Source organism: Myxocyprinus asiaticus, chromosome 47 (genome assembly GCF_019703515.2).
Source record: "Myxocyprinus asiaticus isolate MX2 ecotype Aquarium Trade chromosome 47, UBuf_Myxa_2, whole genome shotgun sequence".
NCBI classification, from domain to species: Eukaryota; Metazoa; Chordata; class Actinopteri; order Cypriniformes; family Catostomidae; genus Myxocyprinus; species Myxocyprinus asiaticus.
Genome location: NC_059390.1, coordinates 28,330,464 through 28,346,122, shown reverse-complemented (window position 1 = coordinate 28,346,122; position 15,659 = coordinate 28,330,464).

Below are 15,659 nucleotides of genomic sequence, written 5' to 3'. Positions count from 1 at the left end.
TATGACTTGTTTTCATCAACCATCCTCTGCACACATCACAAAAATATTTATCAGACGTTCATTTCTGATCTAAACCAAAACTAGTGCTTTTCTCTCTCTCCAAATGCACAAAACAAAATGTTCTTGTGTTTTACAATGCATATACATTTATTATGAACTTTGACACAATCACAAGACTCATTTAATCATCATTTTACAGTGCAGAATGTACAGGCTATTTTTCTATACCTAAATTGACAAATTCATCTAACACAGATGATTATAACCTGATTGTAATCTTTAAATTAGGTGTTATGACTTGTAACCACTTTTATAACTGATTTTTAATCTTACATTATCCATGTTTAAAACTAAAAAACTAAATATTATGACTCTTTATAATGCATTATAACTGAATTATAACTGTAATTTAATAAAAAGGTATGAGTTATTGTTATTGTCTACTAAATTCCAGAATGATGATGTGAAGTAGTTTTGGGTTACATGCAGTTATTAGTTCTCTAATGAAATTCATGATTAAAATGTTCACTTTTTGGAGCAGGAAACAGAACAAAGAACCATAAATAACTTTGAGAGAGGACAGAGGGTTGAGCACTTCTGATTGGCTTAGAGCCTTTTCAGGGTTGGACCAAACCGAAAGGGTTAAAAGACCATGCCTGACCACAAAGCTGAGTTCTTCTATTCCAGTAAGATGAGTTTGCATGTCATCATCATATTATTTCCCAAGGGAAACTCCCAAGAGACCCGAGGCTTTCCCTAGTGGAATTCCTTGTGTTCAGAGTCCTGGTGTCTCTAGAATGTAGAAGTCACGAGCCTTCTGCAGCCTCAGAGGCACTGCTGGTCTTTCCATCATCAATCCAGTATGCATAGTCAATCGACCCTCCAACTGCATCAGAAATTCAAGACTGTTGAACTAAACAAAACTTCCACTAGCCAAGTCAAAGGATGTCAAGGACTTCAACGCCAAAACAATGTAACACAAGTACAAGTACCTCCAAACTTTAGCTGAAAGTGCTGGTGTTTCTTTAATTTAAACCCGATCTTAAATCACGGTGTACTAAATGAAGTATTGGTGTTATAGACTCCATAAAGATAATTTTCCTGTTACAGATTATTTCCATTCATTCTCTGTCAAAACTCATTCATTAACCTGTTCATGTTTGTCTGATGTGTGTTAGTTTAGTTTTATGTTGTAGATTAGTCAATAAAGTTTGTTTGTATTCAGAGAGAAGCTGACTGTGGTATAATTTGCTAAATATATTTGTCACTTGAATTTTAAGATCTAAACGCTACATTCTCAAACAATGTTTGAACATATTTGTGATATTATTTTCAATGGCCATGAGAATAGTATTACTCTAAAAGTTTAACAGATACATCACAACTCAGTGCTGGCTGCAGACTGATTGGACGTAAACTTTAATTCTTTCAATATTCCCAGAATTAAGCATAATTCCCTTCTTGAGCTAAATTCCTTGCAAATAAATTATTAGCACATACAATAAGCCTGTTGTATTACATTTTTAATGGTGGAGAATTTTAATCAGATTTCTAATCTGCTCATTTGTCATTTATCTTGCATAACTTTCCCTACATTGTTTTGGTGGCTGAACATGGCCAAGATTTTTAAACAAATTAATTATTTATATATTTTTTTTTACATATTGGTGGATTGAATGCGAACAAATTCTGAATATAAACTAAGTACATATATATTTACCTACATATCGGTGAAGCTACACGGGCAGTTTAATGTAAATTGTGAGCATATTGCAAATCAGTTGGTCTTTATTTTAATTGTTTTATTTTAACTTAATTTTAACTTTCCCTTACAAATTTTATCTAGGTCAGTCTTTTCTTTGGATCCAGATAACAAATCAGAAACTAGTTTACAGTGTCGCGTTTATGACGTAGATATTGTATGGCAGTTTTTTGTTGTGACAAACTCGAGAACTCATATTTTCCTCCCTTTATGATGGAAAGGTAAACTATCCCTTTTGAAGAAAACCCAGGCACAGTTTATGGAATGAAGTTAAAATCTCATTGACATAAAAGTTTGCCCTGCCAGGACGAAGGAATAGCCTTGCAGCACGGTAAGAATTGACAAACTGAGTGATGCTCCCCAGTCTTATCCTAAGTTGCCTTATTTTATAGCTAGATTGATGTCATTGAGAGTGCATTCAACCAGGTTATTTTTTCTGTCTGTGGTTTAATTGTAAGGGTAACTGTCTTGATACGATGTGTCTGCCTGTCTTTTCCTGTGTGTCTGTGTGAGGTTGTTTTCCCTCGTGTGTTTGCTGTTACCGCGAGAACAGTGTGATTAGCATTTCTATGGGAACGCTTATTTGCGCCGTTCACAAGCTGATTATCGCCACCTGCATCTTATTAACCCTGTCTATTTATACCCTCTCGTTTCTCGTGTCTAGTGCCAGATTGTTCGTTTGTGTTAGTGTCTCAGCCTCACCAGTCAGTCGGTCTTGTCCTGTTTGCTCTATGTTTTTATCTTCTGCCAGTTTGTTCCTGTTTTGCTGCTCTCTGTTGGATTATCGCTCTGAGGACTGTCTGTTGGATTTACTCACCTTTGGAATATTTACCCAGTCATCGCTGTCATCCATTCTCCGCCCAGGTGTCCCTAGTTGGTCATCACTGTCATCATCCTCATCTCTGCCATATTGTCTCCAGTCACCTGCAACCTGAGCCGGAACTCTTTACTGTTTACATTTTTTCTTCTGTGTTTTTCAATAAACTGTTATTTGTTTCTCTGTATCCCTGGGTCCTCCACTAATTCCTTGACAAAACAATCTGGCCAAGAATGGACCCTGCAGAGGACACCACTCTCCGTACTGCCATCAACCAGCAGGGGGTGCTCCTCGATCGTCTTCAGGACCAGTTCAACTCCGCTATTCATGCAGGGAGGATAGCCAAATTAACATCAATGCTTCAACATCTACAGATCACTCCCAGCACCGGTCCCACCCCCACCGTTGTCGCTGCTCCTCCCACTACTGTCTCTTCCATCAGATCCTCCGAGCCCTGGCTGAATCCGCCAGTACCATTCTCCGATGAGCCCAAAATTTGTCGATCATTCCTGCCACAATGCTCTATGGTCTTTGCTCTCCAACCATCGTCTTTTCCCACTGAGAATACCAAGGTAGCTTATGTGATCACACTTCTCTCTGTCCGGGCTTGTGAGTAGGGAATGGCGGTTTGGGAATTATCCATTAAGACATTGGTGCTGCTCGTCCTTCTGCACCTTCTCGGATTAAATGTGCAAGGTGTTCGACCGTGCTGCCACGGGCATGGAGGCAGCGAGAGTGCTTTCGGAACTTTGTCAAGGCGACAGGTCTGTGTCGGACTACTCTATTGAATTTCGCATTCTCGCTGCATCGTGCAGATGGAACAAGCAGACACAGTGGACCGGTTCCTGAATGGGCTTTCTGACTGGGTTAAAGACGAGATTTATGCCCTGGACCTCCCTAAACGCCTTGATGATCTAGTTGATTTGGCCATCAGGGTGGATAATCACCTCACCATTCGATGAAGATATTGCAGAGCTGCACCATATAGGGAGGTTCCTGTATCTTCTGCCTTTTTTCCATCACTGGCCAGTCCATCAGAACCCATGTTGGAGGGGAACCCATGCAGTTTGGGAGAGCTTGGCTATCCCCCAAGGAATGTCACAGATGTTTAATCAATGGTTTGTGTTTGTACTGCGGACACCCGGGTCACACTGCTGCTTTCTGTCCAGTAAAAGACCCAGCTCACCAGTAGACAAGGGGTTACTGGTGAACGTTACCCCTCTGCACATATCCTCCGGAAGCAAGACACTCCTCCCGTCCAGGTTGCAGTTTTAGGAATCCGTCCACTCCGCTCTCGTCAATTCTGGAGCTGAGGGTAAATTTCTGGGCTCTGAACTGGTCACTAAATGGTCTATTCCACTATCACTATCCCTGCCTGAACTCTCTGCAGCACACCACTCACCAAGGTTACACACGTAATGACACCCCTCACCCTTACTATCTCTGGGAATCATGTTAAAGAAATATGCTTTTTGGTGATTTGGTCACCCTCAGCTCCAGTGGTCTTGTGACATCTGTGGCTGGTGTAATGGTGGTGCAGCCAAACTAAATTGTAATAAATAATTTAATTTAAATGTTATAAACTGAATTAAGGTAAACGTGCACCAGACAGGTTTAGACTGTCAAAATGACTATATTCAACCCAGAAAATCTGTAAAAGCCGTCGGTTACAAAGGTGTAAATAAATACAATGAGATTTTTCAATAAATTCATAATAAGTGTTACTTTTAATTAAGTGTTCATTTTACAGTTAGCACAAAGGCAAATATTCCAAAAATAGCATGCAAATAAAACAAAACATCAAGGATCAATATACAACAAAACTAAATTAATAATACAAAACAGTACAGTTCAAAGTGTGTGTGCAAGAGTGTGAGAGAGTTCAGGTGCATTGGGGTACAGATAAATGGTGTACACTGGGCCCAGAGTATTGCATGCACCTTCTTGTGTGTGGGCAGTATTTCAGGAGCACAGAGGAAGAGTCAAACATGGGGGAATGTGATTAGATCTGAAGGTCCAAGTGTTGTCCTGGAACTTCAGCTATAGACTTTTGTTTGCATCAAACCTAGTTTATGTAGAGCTCTTCTGCAGCTGCTTGCAGTTCTGTGTAACACACGCCACTCCGCATGAACTTAGTTGGTGCATTCGATGGTTATATAATCCAGGCCACACTTTTAAGTGAATGATCCCAGTTTAAATCAACCCCTTTGTTGTTCTGCTTTTGCCTTCCATCACGTTCTTTTTCCAAAACACTTGTACAAAATGCAAAATGTCTTCCTTCCACCAGCCTTGCACACAATTCAGCGTCACCACACCTGTTCTAACTCCCAATTCTTGTGGCACTGCAAACTTTTCTACTGCCCCTTTGGCACTGACGAGCAGCCATTTTATTTGCTCTCTGTAATTAGGCGGGGTGAATTCTTAAAGGAACAGCTTGCAGTTTCGCTCTGCCACAAACTAAAGTTCTAATCTTTACCCTTTACCCTGCTCGCTGAGCAAATTTAATATGACTCGTGCAACATTGTGCATCAGTGTCTGAGTGTTATTTGAACGGGAGATGTTAAATGCTTGATCAAGTTATAGATTCCCAGTAAATCTGTGTATTGTCAGTGAATAGACCCTTCTGTGTAACAGAAACTGGCACAAAAATCTGCTCTGATCAAATTACGTTCGTTTAAACAGCCACAATGAACCTGCGCTTAAATATAATGTAGATTAGTCTCACTCTGAATGAGTTAAAAGTATAAGTGCCACTCCGTAAAACAATTACGTGAGTTGTCTGTAACTTGCATTGCTAAAGAAATGTTCTGAATGAACTAGAGTTATAAATATTACTCCGTAATCAGAGAAGCATGTTGTTTTTTTTTTTATTTGTCCATTAAGATTCGCTTTGAATGCATTGAAATTGCAAGCACCACGTTGAGTTACAACAGGCTGAACGTGACGGCTTTTATTTGTACATTGTTGAACGTGCTGATATTCATGTGATTGCTAAAACTGTGCTTCCATTTGTGTAAAGAAACGCTCATTAATCAATGTGAGTCGAAAATAATCAACACATGATACAAAACGTTTTTTGGGGGGTTTAATCTGACGCCTGTTAAACAATAACAACAAAAACAGTGGTCGATGGAGCCATATTGTATTAAAAAAAAAAAGAATAAAAATATACAAAAACTGAAATATGGTACAACGAAATACAAAAATTAAATACGGTAGAGGCTAATATCAAAATCAAAGGAAAAACAGGGCATTAGCTTACCCATAGACTTCAACACATACTTAATACATACTTAAACATGCTTAAACACTCACAGTATTTAACTTATTTTTAACCAGGCTTTAAGGACATGTATAACAGTTTAAAACCATACAATTCTCATTACACATGTTCACTTTATTGGAAAACTCTCTGGGCAATAAATAATTAAATAAGGTATGGTTAATTCTAAATTTACATACCCAGACCTCGCATGTGCACAAAACGTGGTCAAACTCCACACATGCAATCCATATGCGTCCTTCAAAAATTATCCATAACAACACTCAATTTTAACATACAACTCTTCTAAACACATATTTAATGCAATGTATAAGCCTTTTGTGTAAAATTTGATATTTACCCAAGAATTCACAACCGATTAACAAAACTGGGAGTTCTCTTGCGCAATAAATGTTCTCACATTTCTAACCAGCACACATGCGCAACACAAGAGAGTGCTGGAAAGCAGGTGATGCAAAATTCCTGTTCTTAAAGGGGCCACATCCAATTTATGATAAGAGTTCAATTTCATGAAATTTCTCCACTTGGCTACATTCTCTCTAAAAGTCATTGTCCCCGTTGACTTAATACATATTTTTCACTTATTTAACAAGTTCTCTAAGGAACATACTACTCAGACTTGTTAACACCTGAGAGAAGACTTCAGGATTGAGGAAAACAGCATTGATTCCTGTCTGTCCAGCACATTAAATAGGTTTTAATATTAATGTTACACCCTAATACCCCTTGAAAATCATCTGGGGTCGTAACACACACTGATTTTGGCTCATTAAATGGGTTTGAGTGTATGCTAGCATTGACCCTTTTAGTTCTTCTTGGTGCTGGTACAGGCTTTTTCATCTCTGGTTCAGACACTCTAGGAGCCGTGCCAGTGTCAGGCCCAACTCTCTGGACCAGACACTCCAGGAGTTGTGTCACTGCTAGACTCAACAATCTCTAGTTCCGAACCTTGTTGTTCAGTGTACCCAGAAATCAGTAAAGGTTCACCTATAAAGGCTTCAGCAGATGACACAGGGTTTTCAGGGTTCACATTCTCTGTCTCTTGCAGACTAGGATATGTGACCTCTTCTAACATAACAAGCTCAGGATCCGAATGCACAACTTCAACCTTCTCCCCTCAATTGTGGTGTTGTGGGAAAATGGGTTTCAGTCACCTCTGGCTCAGGAACAGAGTTAACACCAGGGCGCAAGTCAACTCTATGGACTCTCTTTATAGGATTACCCTCAAGGAGCTCAATAGTATGTGTGGTACCCTGCACATCTATTACCATGTATACAGTAGGACCCCATGAATCCTGTAATTTGTTCCTACCTAAAGGTCAGTAACACAAGTATACCTGCTGACCCACATCAATCACAGGGAAATATACCTTGTCCTTCAAAGGGGCAAGTCTCTCAGCAGCCTTGTTTTCGGCATATTCCCTGGCTTTTTCATGAGCTTCTTTCAATCTATCTTGGTGAATCATGAACCAATCCTGTTTTCTGTCCACCATTTGCTCTTGACATAGTAGTGCATCTACTGGAAGATGTGGGTTGACTCCAAACAGCAAGTAATGTGGTGAGAATCCAGTAGTTGCATGTGGTGTTACATTATAAGCATAAACCAACTCAGGAAGGTGTTCTAGCCAATGCTTTTTCTTTTCAGGGGGAAGTGTACATAATAGATCATGGAGTGTTCTGTTAAATGCTCGCACTGAGCATTACCCTGAGGCCAATAGGGTGTGTTGCAGGTTTTCTTTACACCATACATTTTACACAGCTCAGCAATCACTTCGCTTTCAAAATTGCTGACCCAAACAAAATGCAATAGTTCAGGCACACCAAATATCATGAATGGATGGAAATGCCTGTGTGAACTTTTTAAAACATCAGTCACAGTTAACATGTTCTCTACTGCCACTACTTCAAGGGGCCTACTTCATAGGAGGATGTATCCTTGGCTGTGGCATCTTGGTTAAGGTGCACCTTTGACACTTTTTGATCCCAGAAGCATTGTTGCCTCAACAGGTTTAGCATGCATTCAATGCCCTGATGTCCCATACTGTCATGAACACTTTCAAGGACCTGTTCTTTTAGACATGAGGGTAAGAGCAGCTGTTGAAATTCACCACAATGTTGGTCATTCACAATGCAATAAAGCAAGCCATCCATCTCTCTAATACACTTCCACTGCTTTATCAGTGACAGTACAGACTTTGATAGACCAGATCTCTCATGAGTGGTGGGATTTTGTTTACATTCCCAAAAAGTTCTGAAAGAACTGAGAGTGGGATCTTTCAATTGAAAATCCTTCAGTTCAGCTGTTGAATAACCCGGCAGGGTAGGCATACTTCCTTAAGAGTTACTGCCGTTCTCTACTCCACACTTTAAAATCTGTCTAACCCGACAGCACCTTTCACCAGCAATCACTAAGTCATCAAAGACTGTTCCTTTGTTTATTATATTGCAGATGGCAATACAGTCATCATATTCTACATCCTCAGGAGTGTCAGACTCCCTTGATGATGGCTGCCTAGCGAGGGCATCACCAGCTGCATTATGTATCCTTGGAGGTATTTCACCCAAAATCAAAGACGGCTAATTGAGCAATCCATCTTTGCTCAATTGCACCAAGCTTGGCCAAGTTTAGATGGCACAGATGGTTGTTATCTTTTCTAACCACAAACTTGGAACCCAGCAGACAACCACAGAATTTTTCAGAGATAGCCCATTTTAGGGCCATTAGCTCAAGCTTCGTGCTACTGTAATCTCTGTCATTCCTTTATGCTTTACAAAGTCTCCTGCTGGCATAAGCAAATGACTCTCCTACACTCACCCTGCTGCTGGTATAAGACAGCACCCAGGCCTTCACTGCTCGCATCAGTCTCCAATTTGAAAGGAAGATTGAAATCTGCATACCCTAACACAGAAGCAGAATTAAGCTTCTCCTGCAGCAGCTCAAACACTGATTGGCACTCTGATGACCACCAAGCACTAAACTCTCTCTTTGAGGTGCCAAACTGTTTGATACACAGGTTCGCTAAATCATGAAGATGGCCGGCAATTCTAGAAAAACCCTAAATTAACTTTCTGTAGTAACTACAGAACACTAAGAGCATGCATAATTCCTTAACTATACTGGGAATTTTCCATTGTTTGACTGCTTCAACTTTACCTGGATCAGTACCAATATCTCAAGCTGAGATCTGATAACCTAAGAAAGTTACTTCTTGATGCAAGAAATGACACTTTTAAGGCTTAACTTTGAGACCTGTTACTTTTAGTCTGTTAAAGACTACTTAGTTTCTGCAAGTGCTCAGGGAGAGTGGGCGAGTACACTAGTATGTTATCAAGGCACACTAGTATGATCTGAAAAATTTGATTACCCATGGAAGTATGCTTAAAATGTTGAAACATCAAAGGTCCATTGCAAACTTCAAATGGCATCCGAGAATATTAAAAGATCCCTAATGGTGTCATAAATGCAGTCTTATGTCTGTCTCGCCTGTGGACAGCAACCTGATGATATCCACCAGCTAAATAAATAGAAGAAAATAACTTAGCTCCTTGTAGTGCATCAAAGCTTTCATCTATCCTAGGCAGAAGAAAATGCATCTTGCTTGGTCTTTGAGTTCAGCTGCCTGTAATTGACACAAAGTTTGAGACTGCCATCAGTTTTTGTAACTAGCACGATAGGTGAAGCATAAGCACTAGTGCTTTCATGGATCACTCCTTTCTTAAGGAGCTTTGTGATATGTTCTCTGACTTCCCTATACTGAGTGGGTGGGATACACCTATAAGGCTGGGCCACCGGCACATCATCCACCACCTGAATCTCATGTTGCACTTTGTCTGTAAAACTGAGGTCTTCATCCTCGAGAGCAAAAACATCAGAGTACTTCATCAAAAAATCACTAAGCTCTGTCCACCGTTCAGGAGTACCACCAATGTGTAGCTTGTTGAGAAACTCTTTGGAGCTGTCCTCCAATAACTGACTGTCTATTTTGTTTACACACTGATCTCTTTGATATCAGCTGAAACTCTCTGAAATCTCACCTCACACATCTCATTGGACTTCGCACTCTCGACACGTGACAGAGTACCAAGTCTTGTTCTAGCCTGTAACCAAATATCTTCAGGGGAGAGATTCACAACATGTACAGGAAACAACAGTTTCTCTGAAGACACAAGAGAGGGAACAACAATCAGACCGCCAGGTAAGGGAGTGTTTGCTGGTTCTAACAGGAAGTCCCGTGAACAATAATTTAAATTACTCTTTACTCCCTTGACCATTACTATTGTAATTGATAAAGCAGGTATGTGTATCATGTCTTTTCCAGCTATTCTGGCTTAGCTACTTAGCTTCTCTAGACTGCTGACACTCTGCATCTGCTGAAATGCCTCCCTCCAATCAGTACTGCAACTCTCCACCTAGGGTAGTATCAAACTCTGCATGAACCAGTTGTCTACATCTGCTAATGATGTTCATGCCAATGAGGTCTGGTAAAGCAGAAGAGTTTTGTGACTACTAGAAAACCACATTCTGGTAGGGTAATACCCATGTTTTCAACTTTCAACTCAAGATAACCTAGGTAAGGTATGTCTAAATCTTTGGCAGTTGTAATCTTCAGCCAACCTGTTGTGGACAGCATATCTTCATCCTCCCCAGAAAGGTGTTCTCTGAAGAAACTCTCAGAAATAGTACTGACTTGTCTTGCTGTATCATGTAAACAAGAGGCCATTACTTCACTAATCTTTAGATTAGCGACTGGACATTTTCCCATAGCACACTTGAGTGTTCGGTCATGACAAGTATTGATATTGGATGAGCCTATGGACTCCCCTCACACTTCCTGGCTCACAGCATGCAAGGATGCAAGTTTCCTTGCTGGACTGATGATTTAGCATTCTCTGTGACAGTCTGTTTATTTTTCTTCACACACCTCTTAGTTATGTGTCTTACACCATTACATCAGAAACATATTAGCTGACCATCCTCTGTGAACCTTGCATCTGCATCTGCATGGCTGCATCTTGGGTGTAATCTGAGCCACAGGTTCTGACTTAGTGCACTGCAATGTGAATTTGTCAACAGCTTGTGTTAGCTCTCCTATAGCTTTTCCTTGTTCTGCTAAAAATTTTAAAACTTCTTCAAGAATAGCAGGGTTTTTCTCAGGTATACTGTAACACTTCAATGGAAAGGAGGAGGCGAGAACCGGTTTAACAATATAAATAATAGTTTAATGATAAATGTAACCAAAAGACAAACACACACACAGGTGTTGGACAGCTGTCCGTAACTCTCTCTCTGTCGCACTGCCATCTCCGTTCGACCTTATCCATCTCGGGCTTCTTCAGCCTAATTAGGGGCCGGCTGTGCGGAATCACGACCCGGCCCTGCCCTCCGCCCTGCCACATATACCAACAGCAGTGCACTGCTGACAAATTTTGTGACACAAGATTTAGGATCTTCTAGAGACCACATAGCACTTCAATAAGTGTTGACTGTGGCTTGTCTCTCACAAGCTTACAAAGCTCCTTTCTAAGGCCTGTGTCCCTAATCCCCTCAATGAATTGATCTCGGATTGCCAAATTTACATTTGATATTGCATTTGATGACTGCTTCAGGATAGAACTTATTCCCCATCCGAAATTAGTTTGTAATCTTCTAAGGCTGCACACTTTAAGAGGGAGAGAATGAGGTCTAACTGGTCCTCTGTGGTCTGATTTCTAGCATGTAGTACCCTGTCTACTTTGTCAATATACTGACCAACATGTCTCCCATCTTTGCTCAAATCACCACTAAATGGTTGGATGTGACACTCTCTTGGCACATATACATAAGACCTGGCTGGCTCTCTACTCAAATTGGCGATAGCTGCCGTGGTCTCATCATGCTGTCTTTTGAGTTCTTGAATCTGTCCCTAAACATCATGCATACTACTAACTGCACCATGTTCATCATCAGTGTTTTGTATAACTGGACTATCATCATCAGATTATGACATTTTGAAATGTTCAAATGATCTCAGTTCAACTCAGAAAAAAACAGTATTGGTTCACTTGTGGGCAAAACAAAAAGTCTCTTAATCAGTCCATAATGTTGAAACCAAAGGATATGTTGCCGGATTTCTGAATAATATACTAATTTTCTTGCTTGCAGAAAGTCACCGGATAGGTGTCTCATCAAACAGTACCCCTGTGGAATCAGCAGAACTTAGGTGCCCACTCAATTTCATCCAGTAGTCTCATCACCTCACCATGTATAACAGTTTTAAACAATAAAAATCTCATTACACATGTTCACTTAATTGGAAAACACTCTGGGCTATAAATCATTCAATAATATATGGTTAATTCAAAATGTACATACCAAGTCCACGCATGTGCACAAAACATGGTCAAACTCCACACATGCAATCCATATGCATCCTTAAAAATTATCCATAACAACACGCAATTTTAACATATGACTCTTCTGAACACATATTTAATGCAATTTATTTATTTTGTGTAAAATGTACCCAAGAATTCTCAACCTTTGAAGAAAACTGGGAGCTCTCTTGCACAATACATGTTCTCCCGCTTCTAAAAAACACACATGCGCAACACAGAGTACCAGAAAGCAAGTGTTGCAAAACTCTGGTTCTTAAAGGGGCCATGTGCAACTAAAGCCGAATCCTGGACATTTCCACAAATTTAGAAATCCCGGCCGGACGCTTTTTTAAGTTCCGAAAAATAGGACATGTCTGGAGAAAAGAGGACATATGGTCACCCTATGTAACCCTTATTTTTTGATGATGATAATGATACCATTTTTTCTTCCCTGAAGTAAGAACTATAACATTATTAATTTATATATTATTTTTTTTTATCTTATTTACATGTACATTTCTAAATTTTACCACTAATTTGCAAATACAAATAAGCACATTTTTGGAATAAATTACAAATTCAGAACCTACACTTTTGTAAGCTGAAACATGAAGAAAATATGAAAATGTGACATAAATTGAAGGCAGATTGCTGCCATATGGAGAACAAAATTTAAATAACGTGACTTGAAAACCATGTCATGCCAGTAACAGCCAGTAGATTGCTGTAGCCACCTACTGTGTAGTCTGATGGCTTGTAACCTAATTTTATATTTTATCACAAGATATGCATTTGGATTTATATTTAGACATTATCAAACTATTATTTGTCAAAGTTTAGCATTTTAAAATTGAATTGAAGTGTCGGTTTTTGCTGTTTATGTTATTATGCTTGCCATCATACCTGACTCTGGTGTAACAAATTGAAGACACAGAATAAGCATTTTTCTACCAATAATTTATTTAAAACATAAAAATGTAATAATTCAAAGTAAATGCATAATAATGTCAAGAAAATAAACATCAAGAAAGAGAAATTAACTGCAAAATTCTGAAAATTAAATTACAGTATATAACAGAAGAGTCAGAGTAAAGATTTTAAAAACAATTGCAATTTCAAACTTTCTATAGTAAAAATGTATTTTGCAAGCATGTGTGTGTGTGTGTGTGTTCTGCATTGCAAGTGTGTTATCATCTAAACACTTCATTTCTGAGTGTGTGTGTGTTTAGCATTGTGGCTGATTTATTTAATTATTTATTTGACGAATTAAAAAAAAAGAAGAAAAAAAAAACACTGTGTGAACCATTTCATTCTTGTGTGTGTGTAAGTGTGTTTGTGTGTAAGTGGGTGTGTATGTTTTGCACTGAAGATATTTTAGAGTCTCACCCTGTAATTTGTCTGTTTTTTTTTCTGCATTGTGGCTGATTTATTGATTGTATTTGACAGATAAAAAAATTTGCTCTGTTTTTTGGTCTTTCCCATTCATTTTCAATGGCCAATTTTGTCCGTGAATACGAAAGGTGTAGCTTTTCTTTCTTTTTTTTTTTTTTTTTTTTTGTATGTTCAGATGGCAAATGGAGGAAAAGTAACCAAGTCGTGTACTGCTCAGATTAAGGAAACCATTTTTTATTACATTTTAAAAAATAATTTTGGTCAAAAGTGACCAAATACCATGGGAGGGTAACTAACACTATGTATTAGTGGGTTTAGTTCAATTAGTCTTTTGTTTTATTTAATTTAAATGTTTCCCATCTTTCTCTTTCTTCCTCCCAACTATTGCAGTGTAGAGACCAAGCCTGTTGAACCCTTGTCACATCTATATGTGTTTTGTTCTTGTTTTCATGTCTTTTTTTAAAGTTTAGTTCCTGTTCAGGTCATGTGGTTCCATGTCATGTTATTTCCTGTTTCCCTGCCATGTCATGTGATACCCTCTTTCCATGTCAAGTCATGTGATGTGTTTCCCTCCATGTTCATGTGTCTTGTTTTCATTGGTTTATTGTCTTGTTAACTCGTTATCAGTTCTAGTTTGTCATTGGTTTAAGTTTATTAGTCTTGTTATCTTGTTTATAGTTCTGTCTTTTCATTGGTTGTCTTGTTACCCTTGTCCATGTATTTATACCCTCATGTTTGCCATGGTCCTTTGTCAGGTATTGTGTTTATGTAACATTGTTTGGAATTCAAGTCAAGTCAAGTCAAGTCTAGTTATGTCAAGTCTAGTTTAGTTCATGTTTATGTTTTGTAGTCACGTTTTTGGTTTTCACGCTTCATGTAAATAAACTGCACCTGGTTTCTTCACTTTATCGTCATCGTCTGCCTGTCATTGCCAGGATCGTTACAGAATACCTGACCGCAAAATGAACCCAGCAGTTCAGCTTCTACATTTACGTCAGGGGAATCGTCCCCTGGAGGAATATCTAGAGAACTTTTGTGCTCTGGCCAGCAGGGTCAATTTTAATGAGATTGCCCTCAATTTGAATTCCAAACAACATCCTCCTTGATGCCAGGCGGCCGGAGTACCTACAGCCTGACTCAATTTATCGACCTTGCCCTACTGATATGTGGTTCATTGTTCACTGTGGGGGAGGTGGACACCAAGCCAGAGTCCTACGTCATTGCCGCCAAGCCAGCACCCCACATCATGGTCCATGAGCCAGGGTCTCACGTCATGGTCGACGAGCCAGGGTCCCACATCATGGTCAACGAGCCAGGGTCCCACGTCATGGTCACTGAGCCCAGGTTCCCACGTCATGGTCGATGAGCCAGGGTCCCACGTCATGGTCGATGAGCCAGGGTCCCATGTCACGGTCGCCGAGTCAGGGTCCCACGTCATTGTCGCAGAGCTTGCGCCTCCTTCTGCCCATGATCCTGAGTCAGTTCCATGCCATGTCACAGCCAAGCCAGAGTCAGCTCCATGCCCTGTCACAGCCACGCCAGAGTCAGCTCCATGCCCTGTCACAGCCACGCCAGAGTCAGCTCCATGCCCTGTCACAGCCACGCCAGAGTCAGCTCCATGCCCTGTCACAGCCACGCCAGAGTCAGCTCCATGCCCTGTCACAGCCACGCCAGAGTCTGCTCCATGCCCTGTCACAGCCACGCCAGAGTCTGCTCCATGCCCTGTCACAGCCACGCCAGAGTCTGCTCCATGCCCTGTCACAGCCACGCCAGAGTCTGCTCCATGCCCTGTCACAGCCACGCCAGAGTCTGCTCCATGCCCTGTCACAGCCACGCCAGAGTCTGCTCCATGCCATGTCACAGCCACCCCAGAGTCTGTTCCTTGCCATGTCACAGCCATGCCAGAGTCTGCTCCATGCCATGTCACAGCCATGCCAGAGTCTGCTCCATGCCATGTCACAGCCACGCCAGAGTCATCTCCATGCCATGTCACAGCCACGCCTGAGTCTGCTCCATGCCATGTCACAGCCACGCCTGAGTCTGCTCCAAAC